This window comes from Polypterus senegalus, chromosome 6, assembly GCF_016835505.1.
Source record: "Polypterus senegalus isolate Bchr_013 chromosome 6, ASM1683550v1, whole genome shotgun sequence".
NCBI classification, from domain to species: Eukaryota; Metazoa; Chordata; class Cladistia; order Polypteriformes; family Polypteridae; genus Polypterus; species Polypterus senegalus.
In genome coordinates, this window is record NC_053159.1 from 69,896,273 (window position 1) to 69,921,498 (window position 25,226).

A 25,226-nucleotide genomic window follows, 5' to 3' on the forward strand; every position below is an offset into this window, starting at 1 on the left:
GCGTCAATTTCATACATGAATGTAATAATGGTTTCCACCCAACATTATCTGAAAATGCTGTAAGCTGTAATTTTAGAAATAATCTTTACTTCTTGGCGCAGCTCCATTTGTATTTTTTAATTCTTCACTCTTGAGTATTCCTTATGAGCAGACAACTGAGAAGGAAACAATGCGCCGTAAATTTAGAACCAACCCTACAATGAGTTTTTGAGCGGTAGTACTTGTGCAATCCCTTTAAGGCAAAGGGGCGTGGTGGAACGATGCGCCTGCGCATTGGAGCAGGAAGTAGGCTTGCAGCTCTTCACGCAGCTGACAGGCAGATCAACAATAACAGACAGGTGGAGACTGACAAAAGTTGGGTTTCAGTATTGCGACAGCAGGTAATACCTACTTGTTACTGGCAATAAATCTCTTTGCCGTCTTTGTACTTAATTTGCTGTGTGGTTCTATAGAATAGCACGAGCGAGCGGGAGGAGTTCTATCCTGTTCAGACTGGACGCCTGAAATCTGTCCACTCTATCCGTTGTCCGTGACGGAATGGTGTTTTGACGCTGGAAGCGGAATAGACTAGTAGAACTGTACGGAATGACAGATGCATGTTTGTGAATACGTGTGTGCGCGAGTGCAACGGTTCTTGACATTAACAGGGCATAGAATGTGAAAGGGTTGACCCTTATATAGAAGAGTCAATTCAGCAAAAACTTAACTCTCGCAAAGTGAAAATCTTTCCGAAAATCAGAAGTGAAACGCAGAGGTCACGAGGTTGGAGAGTATATTACGATATAAGAATGTGTAAGGAGCAAAGTGTAAGGAAACGATCGGTTCAAACAGATCGCTGATTAACCGTTTGTTCGGCTTTATAATTTTGCTGTTTTTTTATTTCCCTTAAAATTCGTTGGCAGTTGTTTCTTAATAACGTCAGGGCCCGTTGACAAGTATAAGCTATAAACATTTTTCTTTTTCATAACTTTACTTTTACATTACACATACATATCCATGGCTCCAGAAACGTCAACAGAAATAAAGTTTTGAGGAATAAACAGTTTTATGAGCTTGAAAAAAATTGGACAGATCTTTTAAAAGATCTTGACTGAGCCTTATCAGTTGTGGGTAGTAAGTTTAGTTTTTTCAATGTTGAAGTCTTTATGGACTGACGTTTTCTTTGGTTCACATCTCATTGTGCTATTTTTTAGAACATCTGAAGTGTTTGTATTCAATCTTGCATTTAGAAGTATTATGTGACCCATTATTTAAACATTCTCAAAAATGTTTATCCAAACCAGGACTGCAGGGACATGAGACTTTCCCTTTATCACGCTAAATGCTGTGCCACCTTGCTGCTCAGTTGTTTACTTATTGGTCCAATTTTATAGTTTCATTTGCATTAAATGTTAATAGACAACAGCATCTGATATCAAATGTGTAAAGACATACTGTAAAAAACGTGGCCAAACATCCAGAACTATGCACTGTAACTTCACACTCGCTAATAACATGTTCTCCTAATCAGGGTAGCCATAGCCATACACACTAACCAACTTTTTTACTTCATTGATTGTCAAACATTGATCAGATCCTAAAAAAGCTGAACATGAAAATGCAGTGCAACATAGTTGAAACCCCCCCACCCTCATGCTGTATTATGGTATACTGTATATATCGTAATACAGCCATAATCACAATGACTCCACTGGAGTATTAGAAAGCCACATGTGGCATTCATAGGCAGCAGACTTCTAGTTCTGCATGTATTTTAATACTGTCTGCATTTACTAGATGTCTCATTGTCCATGACATGGGTAGCTCCAAGAATATCAAGATATAAACACTGATAATAGTTTTGTACCATGTGACAAGGTATTAAATCTTAAAGCATGAATTGAGAGGCAGTTGGCCTGAGAGACTGCCAATACTGTGGAAGTGTCCTCTTGTATTAGATAAGAAGCATAAAACATAAATCTAAAAGGATGAGAGTCCAAGTTAACAACTAAATCTATCACCTGTTATGTTTAGTTATTAATTCATCATAGTATTGTTCTTTTAAAATGAACTTTAGCTGCAGTTAGTACAAAACTATTATTGATGCCTTTAAACTAAGCCTATTCTAAGCTTTGGAAATCAGTATATGAGAGTTGAAAAAATAATTTAGTAGCCTTTTATATAGTTATATCGGATTAGGAGTGTGCAGTCCTTTTATTTTTAAAAGATAAATATGTGACATTGACTAATAACTACAGTATATACACAGTACATGGGAGTGCAGCAGAATTGCAGAGTGATTAGTATGGCTTCCTTACAGAAGAGGAAAACTATGTATGTATTCCTGTTCTGATCAATATGTTTGTATAGTTGGCACATCCTACTAGTGTTTCTGTGTAGATTTCTGTTGGGGTCCTTCTCTAGGTCTCCTTACACTTCCCATTGAAATACATGTTAGCGTAATTGGTGACAGTTAAATTGGCCCAGTATTCAGGTTTAAGAGTGTTTGTTAGTTACCTTGTGAAGGGCTGGTTTTCCTATAGTGCCTGAAGATTCTAGCATAGCCTTCTGTCCATGCAACCACAAAAAAGGTTTAAGTAGTTTAAAAAAATACAAATAAAAAAGGATTCACTCTAGTCTGATGATATGAAAAGAATGGGTCTCGCCCCAAAAGGATGCACAGGACTGTGAAGACTGTGTAAAAAAAAAAAATAAATAAAATTCAGGGATTCCGAAAACTTAAACTTGCTATGACATTTTTAATAAATAAGATTAGTATAGTATTGTAATAAAGGCAATGGAAATTGCAGTGACAGTAATTATAATTAATAGGATTTTTAGGGACATTGATAATGCTGATTAAAGGTGAGTTTATTCTCCATTTTTGCTTAATATATTTTGGTTTATGCTGGCTCCTGTTAAAATCATTAATTCTTCTTTTGATTTAACAGCACTAAGCTATTAAAAGTCTATCTCACACCACAGATCAAAGTCAGTGACAACACTGTGATAAAATATTCCTGAGATTTGCTATTGAGTAGAGCTATTATATCTGTGTTGTCAGATATTATTTGAAGTGTGTGGTGACTGTTGACAATAGACTCTTGACAATTACAGCTTTGAGGAGTGTACAGAAAATAGCTCAAGATATGCCTCTGTTGTGCTTCAGTGTTAGTGATAATGATGGGGGATGTTTCCTCCACTAAAGCTTGTTGCCTGTTACAGAGAAAGTTGTGAATCTAACAGATCAAGGTTCTCAAGCAGTCAGATTTCTTTTGTGTGATGTTAAATGATATTAAATTCTAGAATAAAATCATCAAAGAGCATTTTGATGCACAATACCAGATACCAGTAACACAAGTTTATACAATGCTATGAGAAAGTATTTTTCTCTTCTGTAATATCCTCATATACACCTCATATACAAATGATCTCAGACCTTTAGGCATAATATTAGGGAACAGGAACCTGAGTCAACATACAACACATTTTTTTAAATCATTACTTTCTTTATTCATGGAACAAAGTTATCCAGCACCCCTAACTACCCATGTGAAAAAATAATTGCCCCCATAGTTTCAATACTTTGTTTTAGCACCTTATGCAGCAATAATTGCAAGTATGCATTTCTTATAATTTTACCTCAGGCTTTTACATTGCTATTGAGGAATTTAGCCCACGTTTCTTTGCAGAAGTCATTTAATTCAGACACATTAAGATTTGTGTGGATGAACTGCTAGTTTCAGGTTATGCCTCAAAATCTCAATTGGGTTCTAGTCAGGACTTTGACTTGGCAACTCCAAAAACGTTTTAATTTTGTGTCTTTTAAACCATTCGCTGGTAGGATTGCTTTATTGTTTTGGGTATTATCATGTTCTATAAACCAATTACACTTCGGCCTGTATGCAGGCAGACAGACAGACATTCTCCCTAGTAGTGTTCTGCTAAAGTACAGAGTTAATGGTATCTTTAATAATGGCAAGTTTTCTAAGTCCGGAGGTAACAAAACATCCACCCCCTTGTTATTGTAGTTATAATGTTGAATGCTGTATTAGCTTTACACCAGACATAGCTATAACTGTGTTGTCCATATAGAAGTACTTTTGACTTGTCTATTAGTAGAGCATTATTCCAAAATGCTTGGGGATCATCAAGGTTGTTCTCTTGGAAATGCGATACAAGTACAGATGATACTCTTGGATAAGTGCAGTTAGTACAAAACTATTATTAATGCCTTTAACTTTTAGCCATTCTACTTTTTCATGAATCACATTTTTACTCAGTGTTTATTTTTTAATGTGGAGTCATGAACACTAACCTTAACTGAGGTTAGAAAGGCCTGCAGTATTTTGGATATTCTTCTGGAATCTGTGAGTTTTGAACGAGTCATTGCTGCCCCTTGGGTAATTATGGCAGGGCAAAATGGGAAGATTCACCATTATTCCAAATGTTCTCCATTTAGAGATAATGACTCCTGCTGTGGTGCCATGGAGTGCCAGAGCCTAAGAATTGCCGTTGTAACCTTTTCCTAATAGTTAAGTTTCAAACAGCTTTTTCTTTCATTTTTTTTCTGGAATTGCATTTGATCGAGGCATGATGTTCTTTTAGAAACCGAATGGTGACTGCTTCACTCTAATGGTAAGAGTCCATTTAGGGTGAACTTTAAATTGAAATGATGTGTGATGGATATGTTCTTTCAGTTGAGTCTAATTATCAGTTAACTTTGGTTTGCTGTTAAACTGTAATGCATTTAGTTGTCAACTAATTTCTCCAGTCCTGTAACATCAGAAACCAGCAGGATAAAAAAAAAATGTATTAGATATGTATGGAGTGTACCTTCTTAGGAGACAGGGCCACACTGGCTGTTTAAATTTGCACTGGGTAAACGTGTAAAATTTACATCTGCAGTGGATAAATTTGTGTTCTGTGATTAGCATGCTTTTATGCCCTCAACATGCTAATTGCAACTTAGAAGTGAAGTTTCATTTTTGTGTCATGATGGTTATGTATGCTTCCTAAACACCCATTGTACTGTTCCTCATAATGTTATCACCTTCATATTGAACCACCTGGGAATTGAATAATTGAGGAAAAAGTAAAATGAATGCTGAGATATCAGAGCAAAAGTCACTCAGGAGAAAGCTGGTTTAGGCTTACTAGTACACTCAGCTAGTATATTGATTTTTGGTAGGATTTTTCACAGACAGAATTCTTTTTTGCATATTTTTGTGCCTTTTTGTGGTTGACTCCATACAGCGAAGTTAAATGTACATATGATATCCATCCATCCATCCATCCATCCATTTTCTAACCCGCTGAATCCGAATACAGGGTCACGGGGGTCTGCTGGAGCCAATCCCAGCCAACACAGGGCACAAGGCAGGAACCAATTCCGGGCAGGGTGCCAACCCATCACAGGACACACACAAACACACCCACACACCAAGCACACACTAGGGCCAATTTAGAATCGCCAATCCACCTAACCTGCATGTCTTTGGATTGTGGGAGGAAACCGGAGCACCCGGAGGAAACCCGCAGACACGGGAGAACATGCAAACTCCACGCAGGGAGGACCCGGGAAGCGAACCCGGGTCTCCTAACTGCGAGGCAGCAGCGCTACCACTGCGCCACCGTGCCGCCCTACATATGGTATGACTACAAAATATTTCACGAAACAAAAGTGATTTAAATAACCAAAGGGGATTTTTGTATTGGGACCCCCAGCAATAATATGTATGGCTCATATAAGGGTTTTGGCTGGCTTGTCTGCATAATATCAGGAGTTGGGAGAAACTCTGTTATTAGTTAATTTTTAAAATCTAGATTAGAAAATGGAACTTAATTGTTTGGCATTTAGTTTTGACACTTTTTCTGGGATATAGTCAGATCCAATTGTCTTATTTGTTTTAGATTCCCTAAATTATGAAAAGAGATACATATTATTTAGACAAGTCTCAAACTATTAATATGTACAGTATATACATTTTCGATTGCTGTAACTGTGTCTTAATTTGTTAAGATATAATAACTTGGAAGGAAACATGTAGGCTGTTGTATACCTTAAAATAATAGCTTAGCGTCTGAAATTGAGCTGGGTGCACAGTGGAAACTGAATGTAGTATGTTTTAATTCAACGTGAAAAGCATATGCCAAAGCCATCGCAACACAGCATGGTTTTTCTATGTAAAAGCAAATCAGAAGCCATGTTTCATAAAGTGATCCAACAGTAGTTATTTTTCTGATGGAAGATATTTAAATTTTTCACCTGAAATCAAAAAGTAGCCAAAACCTTTTGAAGTGTAAATTCGCGAAGGCAGTGTCTCTGGTCTGGACAAAAAAAAAAAAAATCCCTGATAAGGTTAACATGAAAACTTTTTAATACTCACAGTGAGCCATTTGTTTCACTGGACAATTTTCTTTTTACAATTTTATTTATCTTGCACTGACTTGTTACCTGGTGAGTTATAAAAGCTTAACAGAAAATTAATGGAAAATGTTGACAAAAATATACAGTTTAGATAGCAGAGTAATGAAAAAATACGTACAAATGGGGCATGATCCCTAATAAATTGTATGAGTATAAATAAGGTAATAAGTAAAATGACATAGCAATGTGCTATTGGAATATTAGCTGTGTTTAGTATATTATAATGAATATATTGTACAGAAAGTATTGTTAATAATACCAATATTCATCAGCTGCCAGGCATTATTACCATATAAATAAAAACCTACAAAATCACAACTTATTCTATCTCAATCTTTCTATACTGTCTGCATATAGATAAAAGTTGATCTAGATACTGAGGGACTCCCAAAAAATAAACAAGAAAATCCCAAATTATATTTAAATAAACATGAATATTAATTTGGTCAGGGGGAGATAATCTTGAATGTGGTGACAGTTTTGGAGAATTTAAAGTGGACAGACTATCAGTTCACAATGTTTCTTTTTTATTGTTGATATTTAAAATTTAATCTGAAATTAAATATTAGAAGTTGGTGTGTGAAATACAGTGCATCCGGAAAGTATTCATAGTGCATCACTTTTTTCACATTTTGTTATGTTACAGCCTTATTCCAAAATAGATTCAATTCATTTTTTTCCTCAGAATTCAACACACAACACCCCATAATGACAACATGAAAAAAGTTTACTTAGTTTTTGCAAATTTATTAATAACTAGCAAAATACCCGCGCTTCGCAGAGAAGTAGTGTGTTAAAGAAGTTATGAAAAAGAAAAGGATACATTTTAAAAATATAACATGATTGTCAATGTAATTGTTTTGTCACTGTTAATGAGTATTACTGTCATCAAAGATTTGATTATCATTATTTCTTTCAATCAGGTTCGCATTTGGAGGATGTGTTGTGTTCATGTTATACAGTATTCCGAGTTTGTCAACTGTTGTAAACATAACAGATTTCATTCATCGATACTCATGAATCTAAGATGTTTAACAGGCATTCCCAGTATTAAGTTGTGGATTTGCCTGCGAATATTTAGCAGCAGCGTGTCTATGAACTTAATTTAAACTTAAGCTTTACACCTTGCTTTCCTATTGATATGTCTACAAAGGCTTGTTCAGATTCAGAGGGTTGTTCCTTTCTTACTGCATCAATAAACAGCTCGTCTTCCTCTTTATCTGAGACATCACATACTGCATGCATGGGTTTACCTTTCCCACTCCTGCAAAGTCAGTTCACGTGAGCCGCTCGCAGTACATGCATCAAAGCTTCTCAGCTGTGCTTGTGCTATCTCGTGTGATCTTGCGATGTCCATGGCTTTATTTAATGTTAGCTCAGACCCGGCGGCACGGTGGCGCAGTGGTAGTGCTGCTGCCTCACAGTTAGGAGACCTGGGTTCGCTTCCCGGGTCCTCCCTGCGTGGAGTTTGCATGTTCTCCCCGTGTCTGCGTGGGTTTCCTCCGGGCACTCTGGTTTCCTCCCACAGTCCAAAGACATGCAGGTTAGGTGGATTGGCGATTCTAAATTGGGCTTGGTGTGCTTGTGTGTGTCCTGTGGTGGGTTGGCACCCTGCCTGGGATTGGTTCCTGCCTTGTGCCCTGTGTTGGCTGGGATTGGCTCCAGCAAACCCCCATGACCCTGTGTTCGGATTCAGCGGGTTGGAAAATGGATGGATGGATGGATAGCTCAGATCCAGTACTTAAAAGTTTCTCTCGCACTTTTGCTGAGTTTGTGCCAAACACTATTCTATCCCTGACTATCTCATCTTCATTTACATAAGCACAGTCCTTCACCAGCAATATTTACTCCGTTACAGCAATTTTAACTCCGTTACAAAGTGATCCAAAGTCTCGTTTATACCCTGCGTCTTTTCATTAAACTTGTATCTCGCTAATATCGTATTCATCGTAGGCATGACAAACGCCAACGGCAGCCTGTCTATGAACTTAATTTAAACTTAAGGTTTACACCGTGCTTTGTTTCTGCAGTAGCTGCACTTATGAATATGCTTGTATGCGTCACTCGCTTCATATTCTTTTTCTGCCTTCTCAATTGTGTAATGCATTTTTTGAACAGGTTTCATTCATCGAAGTGATCACTACCCAAATCGGTACTCATGAATCTAAGATGTTTAACAGGCATTCCCAGCATTAAGTTGTGGATTTGCCTGCAAACATTTAGCGGCAGTGTGTCTATGAACGTAATTTGAACTTAAGCTTTACACCTTGCTTTCCTATTGATATGTGTACAAAGGCTTGTTCAGCGTCAGAGGGTTGTTCGTTTCCAACTGCATCAATAAGCAGCTCGTCTTCCTCTTTATCTGAGACATCACACACTGCATGCATGGGTTTACCTTCCCCAGTCCTGCAAAGTCAGTTCATGTGAGCGATTCGGAGTACATGCATCGAAGGTTCTCAGCTGTGCTTGTGCTATCTCGTTCGACCTTGCGATGTCCACGGCTTTATTTAATGTTAGCTCAGACCTGGCTCTTAAAAGTTTCTCTCGCACTTTTGCTGAGTTTGTGCCAAACAATATTCTATCCCTGACCATCTCATCTTCGTTTGCATAAGCACAGTCCTTCACCAGAGAATATTTCACGGCAGCGTGTCTATTGGACAGGCACTCAATTACGTGGGAGGCGTGACGATGAGGGACGCGACTCTGTCTCACACGGCGACTGAGCTGCAGGCTATAGCTGTATATATATGTACGTAATTAGGTTCCAGTTATGACCGTTACGCGTAGAATTTCAAAATGAAACCTGCCTAACTTTTGTAAGTAAGCTGTAAGAAATGAGCCTGCCAAATTTCAGCCTTCTACCTACACGGGAAGTTGGAGAATTAATGATGAGTCAGTCAGTCAGTCAGGGCTTTGCCTTTGATTTCTCAGTTTTTTTATCTATACTAATAACATGTACATAAGTATTCACAGCCTTTGCTCAATACTTTGTCAATGCACCTTTGGCAGCAATTACAGCCTCATGTCTTTTTGAATATGATGCCACAAGCTTGGCACACCTATCCTTGGCCAGTTTCGCCCATTCCTCTTTGCAGCACCTCTCAAGCTCCATCAGGTTGGATGGGAAGTGTCGGTGCGCAGCCAGTGCACAGCCATTTTAAGATCTCTCCAGAGAGTTCAATCGGATTCAAGTCCGGGCTCTGGCTGGGCCACTCAAGGAAATTCACAGAGTTGTCCTGAAGCCACTCCTTTGATATCTTGGCTGTATGCTTAGGGTGGTCATCCTGCTGAAAGATGAACCGTTGCCCCAGTACATTGCTGCAGTCATCTTTCCCTTTATCCTGACTAGTCTCCCAGTTTCTGCCGCTGAAAAACATCCCCACAGCATGATGCTGCCACCACCATGCTTCACTGTAGGGATGGTATTGGCCTGGTGATGAGCGGTGCCTGGTTTCCTCCAAACGTGACACCTGGCATTCACACCAAAGAGTTCAATCTTTGTCTCACCAGACCAGAGAATTTTGTTTCTCATGGTCTGAGAGTCCTTCAGGTGCCTTTTGGCAAACTCCAGGCGGGCTGCCATGTGCCTTTTACTAAGGGGTGGCTTCAGCCTGGCCACTCTACCATACAGGCCTGATTGGTGGATTGCTGCAGAGATGGTTGTCCTTGTGGAAGGTTCTCCTCTCTCCACAGAGGACCTCTGGAGCTCTGACAGAGTGACCATCGGGTTCTTGGTCACCTCCCTGACTAAGGCCCTTCTCCCCCAATCGCTCAGTTTAGATGGCCAGGAAGAGTCCTGGTGGTTTTGAACTTCTTCCACTTACGGATGACGGAGGCCACTGTGCTCATTGGGACCTTCAAACCAGCAGAAATTTTTCTGTAACCTTCCCCAGATTTGTTCCTCGAGACAATCCTGTCTCGGAGGTCTACAGACAATTCCTTTGACTTCATGCTTGGTTTGTGCTCTGACATGAACTGTCAACTGTGGAACCTTATATAGACAGGTGTGTGCCTTTCCAAATCATGTCCAATCAACTGAATTTACCACAGGTGGACTCCAGTTAAGCTGCAGAAACATCTCAAGGATGATCAGGGGAAACAGGATGCACCTGAGCTCAATTTGGAGCTTCATGGCAAAGGCTGTGAATACTTATGTACATGTGATTTCTTAGTTGTTTTATTTTTAATACATTTTCAAAAACCTCAAGTAAACTTTTTTCACGTTGTCATTAATGGGGTGTTGTGTGTAGAATTCTGAGGAAAAAAATTAATTTAATCCATTTTGGAATAATGCTGTAACATAACAAAATGTGGAAAAAGTGATGCACTGTGAATACTTTCCGGATGCACTGTATGAAGGGACAGATTTGTTAGATTTTTACCTTGATCATATAAACCGGAAATAAGTAAATGCACATTTTAATTGAGATTGCTTAAGAACTAAGATGAATAGGGTTTTATTCAACAAAATGAAAATATTTTGAAAAAAGTTTAATATAGCAGGGAAAGGCTGACATACTTTAATTAGTGGTCTACTTGGTGTACAACAGTTTGTAAAATGGCCAATGTTCATCCAGGTGTACCCCACACGAAATAAGTTGACCGCTGTTGGCAAAATGCATGAATTGGCTAAGAGTGTTTACATCATTACTGGCAAACCAACAGAACCAAGCTGGCTATGGAAAAAGCACTGAAATTGTCAGAAATTGATTATTTAGTATGTAAATTAGTATGTAAATATCTTATCTAAATAAATATTTTTAATATTAGCAAAAATACATTGGTTTTCTTACAAAGTACAAAAACGACAAAATGGTTGCTGAATATTTCATTATTTCTGTATGTAGGCTAACAAGAGACACTATTACAGCACAAAGCCTTCTTCATAACGAATGATTTAGGCTGTATAACCTAAAAGAAGTTGAGAGAGAAACAGGGAACAGGCTCATGGAGAATAAAAAAGGAATGAAAAAATACATAAAATCTGGCAATTTTCATATTTATAAAAAAACATCTTAAGCTAAATATGTGATCAAAGTTAATTGTAAAGAACAGATGAAGATTCATAGGTTTATAATGTTTCATTCATAACTACATACTGGCTCACTTTAGTACCATATGCTAAAACATTTTATGTTTTGTTTAAAAACATTTAGTATGTTTTGGATTATTGTGTAATATTCCAGTTTGCTTTGTTTCAGAGAAACTGCTGGTACCTGCTAGTTCTAAAAGCTAGAGGCACCATGATAAAGAAAGTGTATGTAATTTAAATAAATAACTTAGGCGGGCATCTCATTTATTTATAGCTTAAGGCGATCAGAACATTCGTTTGAATTTTCCCAGATAATTTTAACAATGACAGTGCCAGTGATACATTGGTTTATTTTCCTGACTTGTTGCCTACTTCCAACATCCTGACCCTGTATGTATAATAACATGCGAAATCTGCTGAATCATTGAACTACAGAGTCACAATGACAGAAATAAAATTTGCAAGTGGAATGTCTACAAGGGCAGTTCTCTTTTACTGAATGTTACAAAATTCAGCTACCTGTGTCTTTCATACAGTGCTTAATAGAAAAAAAATGTAGAAATTATTTTTATGAAAAAATTATTTAAACACATTTTTAATAAGAGAATAGAATACACCCTGGAATGACTTTTTAATATTCCAATCACAAATACATCTTCCAGGGTAAATTAGTTTCAAGTTGCAGTTGCCTAAACATGTAAACATGGGTTCATAGACAAAAATAAGAATGGACTATTTAATTTTACTCTTTCAAGATTTCTACACATGGTGTATTCTAATCTCAATACAAGCTGTTAACAATCCATATGGAGTGATCAAAATGTTTTAAGCGTGAACTATTAAGGGAAATACATGTAAATCCAAACAAGTTTTAACACAATGAATGGTACAACTTCTGTTATATATGTTCATGAATGTTTTCTGTGCCACTCAAACAAAACATTTTGTTTTGCTTGTTTGCTGCTGTTATTTTGCTGTTTTAATATTTCATGGAACTAGACTTTCAGATTGGGGAACAGGTGGTAGGTCATCACATGTTGTCCAATCTGGAAAATAGATTGGGTGTGGCTGCTTTTCCAATCCACAGGTGTACAAAGTAGACTTTGCAAATCATGCAGTGTGATTGAGGGTATTGTGATGAAACAGAACGATTCTGGGTGGCAGTTTCTTTTGCTGCATTTGCCCAATTGACTGCTGCAGACACTTAGTCTCTTCAAACCAGACATATAATATATACATTTGGAGACCATCATGAGTGACTTTTGCTTAAAACTGGGTGGCAGTAAGTAAGCTGATCACTGAGTACCACAGTCCTAAACCAATCCAGTGCCTCATGAACGTGTCATTCAAAGTAGGGATGGTGAATTTTGAATGGCAAGAGGTAGTGGTGCTCTCATTAACCAGATCACACAGTGAGCAAAATTCTGATAAACTGTCTACAGGCGAAAAACCTCCTAGAAAGACCCCAAATTAAAAATAAATATGTGTTGTGTGTGTGGACAACACATTGCATGTGTTAAAAATAAACATAACCTGTTGCAAGGAAAACCTTTTTCTGTAAAATCAAATTTTGTAAGACATCAATGAAACCGTGTTCAGTTGTGACAGTAGTGTCAGAGTCAGTATGAGGTTGAAACAATTTATAGGTATCTCCTTGACAATATGAACTGCAAAATATGCATTCGAAGTAAAAGATGTGTCCCACCACATCAATAACAGGTGAAAAGCAGCGCCATTAAGAGAAGTGATAACGAAGAGTCACAGGAGATTCAGATTTTAGCACTGAAACACCCGATTCAACAATTCTGCCTAATGACACCAGTAAAGTATGCACAAGGCTAAACAGTGTCCACTGTCTGACAACACATCAAAGTAAATGACTAAAGTAAGTTAACATTACTGTCTAATTGGAAATGCAAACGTGCCCTGCCACAATATAGCTGCAGCATGTTAGAACATATTATATACGTAGGCCACATCGATTATTTAAACTCTGTTTGGTGCTGTTATGCCATGTATTGATGGAACAGACAAAGTGACAAAAAGATATTGTAGCAGACAGAAGCACATATGAAACACCTGGAGTCATATAGCTGCAGTGGTCTTTGTACAGTGGTGTGAAAAACTATTTGCCCCCTTCCTGATTTCTTATTCTTTTGTATGTTTGTCACACAAAATGTTTCTGATCATCAAACACATTTAACCATTAGTCAAATATAACACAAGTAAACACAAAATGCAGTTTTTAAATGATGGTTTTTATTATTTAGGGAAAAAAAAATCCAAACCTACATGGCCCTGTGTGAAAAAGTAATTGCCCCCTGAACCTAATAACTGGTTGGGCCACCCTTAGCAGCAATAGCTGAAATCAAGCGTTTGCGATAACTTGCAATGAGTCTTTTACAGCGCTCTGGAGGAATTTTGGCCCACTCATCTTTGCAGAATTGTTGTAATTCAGCTTTATTTGAGGGTTTTCTAGCATGAACCGCCTTTTTAAGGTCATGCCATAGCATCTCAATTGGATTCAGGTCAGGACTTTGACTAGGCCACTCCAAAATCTTCATTTTGTTTTTCTTCAGCCATTCAGAGGTGGATTTGCTGGTGTGTTTTGGGTCATTGTCCTGTTGCAGCACCCAAGATCGCTTCAGCTTGAGTTGACGAACAGATGGCCGGACATTCTCCTTCAGGATTTTTTGGTAGACAGTAGAATTCATGGTTCCATCTATCACAGCAAGCCTTCCAGGTCCTGAAACAGCAAAACAACCCCAGACCATCACACTACCAATACCATATTTTACTGTTGGTATGATGTTCTTTTTCTGAAATGCTGTGTTCCTTTTACGCCAGATGTAACGGGACATTTGCCTTCCAAAAAGTTCAACCTTTGTCTCATCAGTCCACAAGGTATTTCCCCAAAAGTCTTGGCAATCATTGAGATGTTTCTTAGCAAAATTGAGACGAGCCCTAATGTTCTTTTGCTTAACAGTGGTTTGCGTCTTGGAAATCTGCCATGCAGGCCGTTTTTGCCCAGTCTCTTTCTTATGGTGGAGTCGTGAACACTGACCTTACTTGAGGCAAGTGAGGCCTGCAGTTGTTTAGACGTTGTCCTGGGGTCTTTTGTGACCTCTCGGATGAGTCGTCTCTGCGCTCTTGGGGTAATTTTGGTCGGCCGGCCACTCCTGGGAAGGTTCACCACTGTTCCATGTTTTTGCCATTTGTAGATAATGGCTCTCACTGTGGTTCGCTGGAGTCCCAAAGCTTTAGAAATGGCTTTATAACCTTTACCAGACTGATAGATCTCAATTACTTCTGTTCTCATTTGTTCCTGAATTTCTTTGGATCTTGGCATGATGTCTAGCTTTTGAGGTGCTTGTGGTCTACTTCTCTGTGTCAGGCAGCTCCTATTTAAGTGATTTCTTGATTGAAACAGGTGTGGCAGTAATCAGGCCTGGGGGTGGCTACGGAAATTGAACTCAGGTGTGATACACCACAGTTAGGTTATTTTTTAACAAGGGGCAATTACTTTTCACACAGGGCCATGTAGGTTTGGATTTTTTCTCCTAAATAATAAAAACCATCATTTAAAAACTGCATTTTGTGTTTACTTGTGTTATATTTGACTAATGGTTAAATGTGTTTGATGATCAGAAACATTTTGTGTGACAAACATGCAAAAGAATAAGAAATCAGGAAGGGGGCAAATAGTTTTTCACACCACTGTATAAAGACCACTGCAGCTATATGACTCCAGGTGTTTCATATGTGCTTCTGTCTGCTACAATATCTTTTTGTCACTTTGTCTATTCCATCAATACATGGCATAACAGCACCAAACAGAGTTTAAATAATCAATGTGGCCTACGCATATAATATGTTCTAACATGCTGCAGCTATATTGTGGCAGGGCATGTTTGCATTTCCAATTAGACAGTAATGTTAACTTACTTTAGTAAATAATAAAAACCATCATTTAAAACCTGCATTTTGTGTTTACTTGTGTTATATTTGACTAATGGTTAAATGTGTTTGATGATCAGAAACATTTTGTGTGACAAACATGCAAATGAATAAGAAATCAGGAAGGGGGCAAATAGTTTTTCACACCACTGTATTTGTGTGTCTCTCTGTCTCTTCTGTTGCCACGCTCATTACAATGTACAAATTAACAATTGAGCTTCAGTTACCTTGTGCCACTGAACTTCTGAAATGATAACAGCAATTTTAACCTTTTATTTTCTTTCAGTGTCAGGTCTTCTGTTCAGTTTTATTTGCTTTCTCCCTGAAACCCTGGTGGTTTGAAGTGTAAGGACTGGAGGAAGGAGCCTTGTGGTATAGCCTTAGGTGTGGCAAATTTTTTCTGTTGTTCAGTACAAACGTTTTTATGACTTGTCCGCAGACATGTATTTTTGTTTGAGAATCATGTCTGGTCCTGCGAGACTAGCAGTCACTGTGCCAAATTAGTATAATATTCACCTGTTATCTGGACCTTTCAAGATATGTATCTATATATCTATGTATCTATACATCTTCTAAGACTACATCCTCAGCATCATGAAGAAATATACACATAATGATGTCAACAATGCATTGGACCTTTAATTGTTTTACTGTTACAGAATCACCATTCTTAAAGTTGAATGTTTAATGTTTAAAGTTTAATGTTGTCTGTTGGCAAAAGTGAGGTGTCTTAAATTTTATTTCCAGTAATGAAGCACTTACTCAGTTTCTTCCACTCTGAATTCTTTAGCTTTTTCTTGTAACATTGGATGAAGTGATGATTAATGGCAGATTAATGTCAGTTGATTAATGTCAGATTTCAACATTTAACTAATCTCAGGAGTCAAAATTTTGGGCACTCAAGATGTACAGACTGTTTTTGTTTTATTTTTTTAAATAAAGAATTTATTTAACTGACCTAATCCTTAATCTCTATAGGGTCCCAAAATGATTTCTATCTCACACACCATTACTCTTTAATTTTCCATTGCCATTTGTTCCATAATGGTATCTTTTTTACTTGTGTCTTTTGAAGACCTTTGAGTTACCTGTTACTTGCTACTTGTTACTTTTCTGATACACTTTGACTAGGCAGGAATGTATCTCCAAAGGCATATTCTTCTCTACTGTTAACAATTATATGAGAATACGATTTTTGATTTTGTGTTTTTTGGCATCCATGCTGATTCATTTCTGAAACAAGATACATACTAGGGACTGGAAAGGGACTGTAGAATTCTCTTTACAGACCAGTCTCAAAACTGATTATCACATATAATGTACTGAAAGCTACGCATGCATTAAACATTTTAATTGCATACTTGTATATTTTCTACTTACTTTAGTATTACTTGGAAAATATGTTAAATTACTAAGTTAAAGTAAATATGTAGTAGGAGACAAGGTGTAGTGTGGCCTCCTGATAGTGTAATCTTTCACTGACATGTAGATTTACATTTTTCATTCTTTCTTTTTTCCACTCATAGTCTGAGCTTTGCCTTTTCCACAATCTAAGTAGTAACTAGAATTTGGCTTTTAGTAAAGTATGGTGAAATCCAAATGAATCAAAAACACAGCCTGCCTGTTGTGAAGGCCATTTATAACTAGTCACTTTTGCTGTGCCCAGTTTTTCGAGAGAAGCTTTTATTTCTATTAGTACAGCATGGCAACAGCTAGCTGAACCAGAGAGAACATCTATTGTACTTTAAACGGATACAGGTCTAGTTTGACATTTTTTGTCTGCCACTTAAGTTTCATGAATGTGCATATGTTGCATAGTAGTAATATTCAGTCATTTGAAGCATTCTGCCCCAGGGCTAATTTTTATGGCATGTTAAATCAAAAGCATTGTTTTAGTGATGAGTCCATCTGGTGATAATAGTTAATTACACGTATAAGACTGTGGACAGAAAGCAATATAGGCCACTTGGGAAATGTAAGGAAACGGTGAGAAAAAGAGAGGAAAGTGCCTTCTGGGAAAAGGAAGCTGTGGCCTTTAGGAACAAAGTGTTTTTCTTTATACTCTTCTAGAGGTGTTTTTGTTCTCAGGCATGTAGTTAGTCTGTTTTATTGAAAGGCACACTTTTCTGACACCAGTTTTTGAAATTAAATGTAAAAGAAAAAAAATCATTCATATATTTTTTGGAAAAGAACTAACATGTAATATATTGACTCTCTGCATATAGGCAGCAACAAAAAATAACTACAAATTTATACTATAATCATCTGTTGTTATAGAATCGCCAAATGTACAGAGTACAGTAAAATTCTTATCTGCATATCTAACCAATATGCAACAGTAAACTGCATAGGTCTTTGTTCAGTGTACTGTTACTCATTGTGTGAACTTGGCCAAGTCACTTAACATTTAAAAATGTAGAATGTTTAATCTTGCAATTCATTATTGTCAGGTTTTATTTTGCCATGCAATGGCACATGAGGCTTCCACAATGTTCAAGTTCGTGGCCTTTTTCCTATCTGAAATTCAGGTCGGACCATGCTTTTTCAGTTCTTTTTCCAAGGCTCGACACCATGTCTCTTTAGGACAGCCTCTTTTCCACTTTACTTGTGGTGTCTAGAGGTTCCGGCTACAGATAACCAACATGTCCCAGTCAGTTCCACCTCCTCTTGTTGATAACTACTGAGAGTAGTTGTGTAAGTGGACTGTAGCTGGTCTTTGTTTCTGATGGTGTTTGGCAAGAATATTCACGTGATGATGCACTTGATCTGTAAAATGTAGTTTTATGCAGTTAGATTGTGCCATTTTCCAGCATTCTGAGCTGTATAGCAGGACATCTGACTTGACATTTTAATTTTAATATTGGTGTCAGAGGTCAGGCTTTGGTTTTTCCACACAGGTCTCATTCCAGTGAACACTTGATTGGCTTTGGCGATTCTTGCATCAACTTCTCTTCTGCTAACCCCATCTACTGTATAGTTATTTTGCTCCCCAGGTAAAAAAAACACATTTTTGTCATAAACAGATTGATTGTGCCATCACTGCTTTGGTGTTTTTCTTCATGTATTTTGCATTTCTTATGTTAAAGTGGAGGTCAATACTGCTTGCTATTGTGGAGAGTTTCTGTTTTCACTTGAATATCCTCATGACGACTGGCTATTAGGGCAATGTCATCAGCAAAGGGCAGATCTTCTAGAACTAATTTCTTACTCCACTGGATTCCGCTGCGACTGTCTGCTGTTGTTTGGTTTATGTGCCAGTCAATGGCAAGAATGAAGAGGAATGGAGATTGGATACATCCTTGCTTATATCCAGTCTCCAAAGTGAAGCATTCTGTCATCTGATTCCCGCAGATCACTTTGCCCCTGAACTCCTGGTACAATATGTTGATGATCTTTGCTGGTATCCCGTACCACCAGAGGATGTCTTACAAGGTGACCTGGTGTATTCTGCTGTCACATACCTTTCCCAAATGAATGTAATATACAGGGAGGTGTTGCATTCAGTAGTCTGCTCCAGAATCTGCTGATGAAGACATGCTTGTCCTTTTCTGAATCCAGCTTGTTCTCCCCAAATTATGTCTTCTGCTTTGCTCTAATACCATCGAGAATAATGTGTCAAATTATCATAGTAGGTTAATACCACACAAGTTCTCAAAATTGCTAAGGTTACCTTTCTTCGGGAGCTTAGTGATAAGCCCTGGTTTCCAGTGTGGTGTTGTTTCTTCCTGTTCCCATATTATTTATAAAATCTTACACAGAAACTTTAGTGTTTCCTGCTAATTGGCTTTCAGCATCTTGGACAATACTTCGTCCTGTCCTGGAGCTTTGTTGTTGTTCATTTTTTGTATGCTGTTCCTAACTTCATCCTTGGTAGTTGGACATACCTACAGGTCTTCCTTTGCACCTTTAATGTCAAGTGTTTGTAAAAGTGGCAGTCTATTGACTATTCAAAATGTTTTTTTTCCATTTCCCTGTCTTCGTTTTCTCATTAGTGATGTTTCTACTGTCTATGGACCTGGAAGTTCTCTGTCTTTGAATATAAAATCAAATATACGTATTAAATCTAGTTTCATTTAGGAAGAAGAACCCTAACCCTATCCCCTGCTTTTTCAATGTGTATTCTTTGTACAAATGTGCAGGGCATTCTAGGGAGTGAAGCTCTCATATTAATGATTTGCAGATGTAGAAGAGCAGTGATTGTGTGCCGGGCAGGGATGTCCTTGTGTTTGTGTCCTGGGGGAATGAAGCACCAGTGAGATGGGGCAGAGGGGGAGTTCTGTGTTATTTGCTTTGAGACCATTATGGCACTACACTGAGTTCAAAAAGCTGTTATTAATACCAAAGTCAAAATTTTGGTACCAATCCAGCAGTAGTTTGTAGATTATTTAATCTAGATGCTGTTTTTACTTACAGTCATGGCCGAAATTATCGTCACTCCTGGAAATTTCCCAGAAAATGCACCATTTCTCCCAGAAAATTATTGCAATTACAAATTTTGGTATACACATGTTTATTTCCTTTATGTGTATTGGAACAACACAAAAAAAACAGAGGAAAAAAAGCCAAATCTGACATCATGTCACACAAAGCTCAAAAAGCGGGCTGGACAAAATTATTGACACCCTCAACTTAATATTTGGTTGCACGCCAAAAAATAACTGAAATCAAGTGCTTCCTATAACCATCAACAAGCTTGTTACACCTCTCAACTGGAATTTCCGACTACTCTTCTTTTGCAAACTGCTCAAGGTCTCTCAGATTTGAAGGGCACCTTCTCCCAACAGCAATTTTGAGATCTGAGATAAGTGTTCAATCGGATTTAGATCCGGACTCATTGCTGGCCACTTCTGAACTCTCCAGCGCTTTGTCTTCAACTATTTCTGGGTGCTTTTAGAGGTATGTTTGGGGTCATTGTCCTGCTGGAACACCCATGACCTCTGACGCAAGCCCAGCTTTCTGACACTGCGCCCTACATTGCGCTCCAATATCTTTTGGTAGTCTTGATGCCTTGCACACAGTCAAGGCATCCAGTGACAGAGGCAGCAAAACATCTTAGAACCTCCACCATGTTTGACTGTAGGTACTGTGTTCTTTTCTTCGTAGGCCTCATTCCGTTTTCTGTAAACAGTAGAATGATGAGCTTTACCAGAAAGCTCTACCTTGGTCTCATCTGTCCACAAGACGTTCGCTCAGAAGGATTTTGACTTCCTCAAGTACATTTTGGCAAACTCCAGTCTGGCTTTTTTATGTTTCTGTGTCAGCAGTGGGGTCCTCCTGGCTCTCCTGCCATAGCGTTTCATTTCGTTCAGATGTCGACAGATAGTTTGTGCTGACACTGTTGCACCCTGAGTCTGCAGAACAGCTTGAATATGTTTTGAAGTTGATTGGGGCTGTTTATCCACCATTCGGACTATCGCTCGTTGCAGTCTTTATCAATTTTTCTCTTCCGTCCACATCCAGGGAGATTAGCTACAGTGCCATGTGTTGTGAACTTCTTGATTATGTTGCGCACAGTAGACAAAGGAACATGAAGATCACTGGAGATGGACTTGTAGCCTTGAGATTGTTGATATTTTTCCACAATTTTTGTTCTCAAGTCCTCAGACAATTCTCTACTCTTCTTTCTGTTCTCCATGCATAGTGTGGCACACTCAGATACACAACAGAAAGACTGAGCCAACATTTCTCCAAGAGGGCACCACTTATGTAACGGCCGACCCCTTACCCAGCCGGCAGCTACACCTCCAAGACCTCTGGCCTGGATAATTTACTGAGAAGGATCTAACTATCAAGCCGTACCTCTAACAAAGTATACTTTTCCCCACAATCGACGGTGTAAATATAAAACTCACAAAAGCAGATATGAAAAATTATACTGTTTAAATGTATTAAATGAAACAACAAGACAAATGCAAACAATAGAAAGAAACTTAAATATAAATATCCCTCCACCACATCAACAACGAGACACCACCATATATAAATACAACAAAACCCTCCCTTGCCCCTGTAACATATAACAAACAACGCAAATAACAAAAATGAATGAAATACGGAAATGATTATTAACTTGAGTCCGGTTATAAAAACTGTCCTGAATACGGTTGACTGAACTAATGTAAAATGAGACGTTTGATTTTCCCGGAACGAAATAGAACAGCCTCACAGTGGATCCTCGGTGCGTGGTGGATGATAAAGTCCAATCCCGGGGTCTCTCATGATGAGGATATTGAAGTCAGTCAGGCGAATTGAAAAACAAACTGGATGAAATGCATGTGGTGGAATATGACAGGTATGGATAACTCGTGGTCGTGAAATGAAAGTCTCCTTCTCTTCCTCCTCTCTTTTCCTCTCTCTTCCCTTCTCTCTCCTCTCCCTTCCTTTCTGATGGCTTAAATAGTCCTGTGACGACTGTAATTGGTTAAAAGCGAACAGGTGTTTTCCATGTTTGAGGCTGTGGTCTGGGACGACGTTTACTGATACACACACAAACAGCAAACGGGACAATGAAACGAGACGCACTCCGTACTGACATTTGACAACACAACCTATGTAGCCCCGCTACACGGTTGTGATTGCTGTATTGCCAGCACCTGTTTCTTGCCACAGGTGAGTTCAAACGAGCATCATATGCTTGATATAAAATGATTTACCCACAATTTTAAAAAGGTGCCAATAATTTTGTCTGGCCCATTTTTGGAGTTCTGTGTGACATGATGTCAGATTTGGCTTTTTTTCCTCTGTTTTTTTGTGTTGTTCCAATGCACATAAAGGAAATAAACATGTGTATACCAAAACATTTGTAATTGCAGCAATTTTCTGGGAGAAATGGTGCATTTTCTGAGAAAATTCCTAGGGTGCCGATAATTTCGCCCATCATTGTATGTTGCCAGGTAATGAAAATAGTTTCTCCAACCTTGTCAGTTATTTCTTCGAGTCCTTGTTTTTATTCATATACTCCTTTGACAATCTTTCCTTTAGGTGAACTGAGCTAGTGCACATAATCATTTTCTTCAGCTTCTTTCTGTCTTCTGTCTTATGCCATGTTCTTTGGCTGATCCATCCCTCTTTATTTCTTACTGTATGTCAGAACTTCATCTTGCATGTCCTTATTGAAGTCCACTATAGTCATCTGTATGCTATCTTGGAGTATGTTAAACCTATTTTTAATGCTGAATGCAAACAGCTTTTCCACCCTATTGCCCTTGAGTTGTGCCATGTCAAAATGTTATTTTCTGGTAGTTTCCCATTTTATCTTCATGGCTTGATCCTCACTTTACAGACCAAGAGATTGTGATTACTTCCAATATCACTTGATGTCAGACCTTAACGTCTTGAAGCGAGTTTTCCCACTTGGTGTTAACCAATACAGTATATGGTCTTTTTTGACTTGTATTTTTTCCATCTGGTGTGCTCCATGTTGTCTTGTTTGAAGCTTGTCCCACCAATCACGAGATTGTACCCATTGCAGAGGTCACATGGATGTTATCTATTGTTGGTCTGGGATCCTAGCCTGTGTTCTTTCACAACACTTTCACAACCACTATTGTTTCATCTTTGATTTGGGCATTGCTGTAACCTACTAACAACAGTATATTATGTTCGAGGATGTTTTCAGTCATCCCTTGTATCTACCATGAAACCTGTCCTTATTATTTTCTTTAGCATCTTGAGTAGGGGAGTAACATGCTGCAACATGATGGTTTCTCCTGTGACAAGGGTGCATCTTCAACATCGTTGGCATCTGAAGATCTGATATCTGGTTAGAGACTTCCTTATGGTTTTCATGACTAACCATTGTAATTCCAGTTGCCTGGTCATCATTACTTACTTCCCGATCTTTGTTTGAGCCCTTATTTATGTCTGTAGCAGTCCGTATTTTAGGTTAAAATGTAAGATAAACAATAGATAATAATAAAAGAATACAACTTTTAAGGAATTAGTACAGTAGAGCAGACAGATGCATATTTGCATATCAGCTTAATGTCTGTTTAAATCTAATCAGATGAAGAGTGCCATAGTTTACACATAAAAAAAGTCTTGCCGCTTTTCTGCTATTCCTTTAGTACAGCACTGTATCACTTTTGTGTTGGATCTTCATGGTTCAGTTTATGCTTGTAAGCCAGCAGCAGGAGCCCTGACAGGTGATCTGACAAAAACAGAGGTGGGGTGCACTAACAACTGGTATACGCTTGATCTAGAATAGGATTCAGAGTATTAGCAACCCTTGTGGGGCAGGAGATATTTAGGGACAGAATAATATTTAGGGTTAAGAGTTCTTAAATTTTCATTTTTGAAGTACCCAGCAACAGTAAATAATCTACAAAGGCTGTCAATAATAATAATACATTTTATTTATATAGCACTGCAGTGGGCTGGCGCCCTGCCCGGGGGTTGTTTTCTGCCTTGCGCCCTGTGTTGGCTGGGATTGGCTCCAGCAGACCCCCGTGACCCTGTAGTTAGGACATAGAGGGTGTTGGATAATGGATGGATGGATTTCTTGATTTAGTGGTACAAGAATTTACCTGATTTGTGAGAAGTCAGCACTCATTTATTACTTTCGATTCTCTAGCTCTGTACTATGGCTATCACACTGAGAGGAGACATCATGGCAGACCTTGGGCTTATTAGATGAATTGTTTTTTGAATTTTGAATTCTCAAAAAGGATTTGAAGACCATTACTAAGTATAGACTGAGCTGGGTCAGGCTAGGCATTTTCACATTTTGCCCTATCCCTTGTCATAAAGAATAATTAGCTTGGTGGTGTAGTGTCCAGCACCTCCGCAACCCTACTCAGTATTAAGCGAGCTTAGAAAACAGTATTGTATGGTAAGAAATGGAATGGATTAGTAGATGGAGAAGCAATAATACTTTCTTGCATGTGGTCCTCCTCACCATAAAGATGGTAATGGGGAGAAATATTGATATCTATACCAAAAAGCACAGATTACATTATTACTAATTCTTTATACATTTTTGTTGCTACATGAATCTATACTAATAAAAGGCAAAGCCCTGACTGACTCACTCACTCACTCACTCACTCACTGATTCACTCATCACTAATTCTCCAACTTCCCGTGTAGGTAGAAGGCTGAAATTTGGCAGGCTCATTCCTAACAGCTTACTTACAAAAGTTGGGCAGGTTTCATTTCGAAATTCTACGCGTAATGGTCATAACTGGAAGCAATTTTTCTACATATACTGTAATGGATTTGAGCTCGAAAGCCATAGGGGTGGAGTTTCATGTGACATCATCACGCCTCCCACATAATCACGTGAACTGACTGTCAACGCAGTACGTAGAAAACCAGGAAGAGCTCCAAAAAGCGCTGAAGAAAACATGCATTATATAATTCAGAAGGCAGCGAAACAATAAGAAGCGAGCAAGTGACATATACAACCATATTCATGAGTGCTGCTACTTCGGAAACAAAGCACGGTGTAAACCTAAACTTTAAATTAAGTTCATAGACCGGCTGCTGCTGGCGTTTGTCATGCCCACGGGTAATGCGGGATACAAGTTTAATGAGAGGACGCAGGATATAAACGAGAGTTTTGATCACTGTAACTAAGTTAAAATTGCAGGTGAGGGGCTGTGCTTATGCAAATTCCGAGAGACTGTGTTTGTGGGGGATTGACAGTTGAGGCGGGTGGGGGAGTCACGTCATCATCTCCCCTCCCATTCATCTCATTTTGCTCTGAGCTGCGCTCCGCAGCTAACGCAGTGTTATGACTTTGTGACGCTGCCACCAAATACTCAAAGAAAAATCCACAAGTTAATACACACGCTGTGTCTAGAGTTTCTCCACACTGAATCCTCCAGG

At 38.5% G+C, this 25,226-nt stretch overlaps 1 protein-coding gene across 1 annotated transcript in view; it reads left to right on the forward strand.

The window, feature by feature from the left end:
• The first annotated feature begins 284 nt into the window (after positions 1-284).
• Positions 285-25,226, forward strand: part of rab5b (RAB5B, member RAS oncogene family) — a 78,818-nt gene continuing 53,876 nt past the window's right edge. Inside the window, exon 1 of the mRNA XM_039756301.1 lies at positions 285-380. The gene's annotated coding sequence lies outside the window, so the exon portion shown is untranslated. The remainder of the gene's footprint in view (positions 381-25,226) is intronic.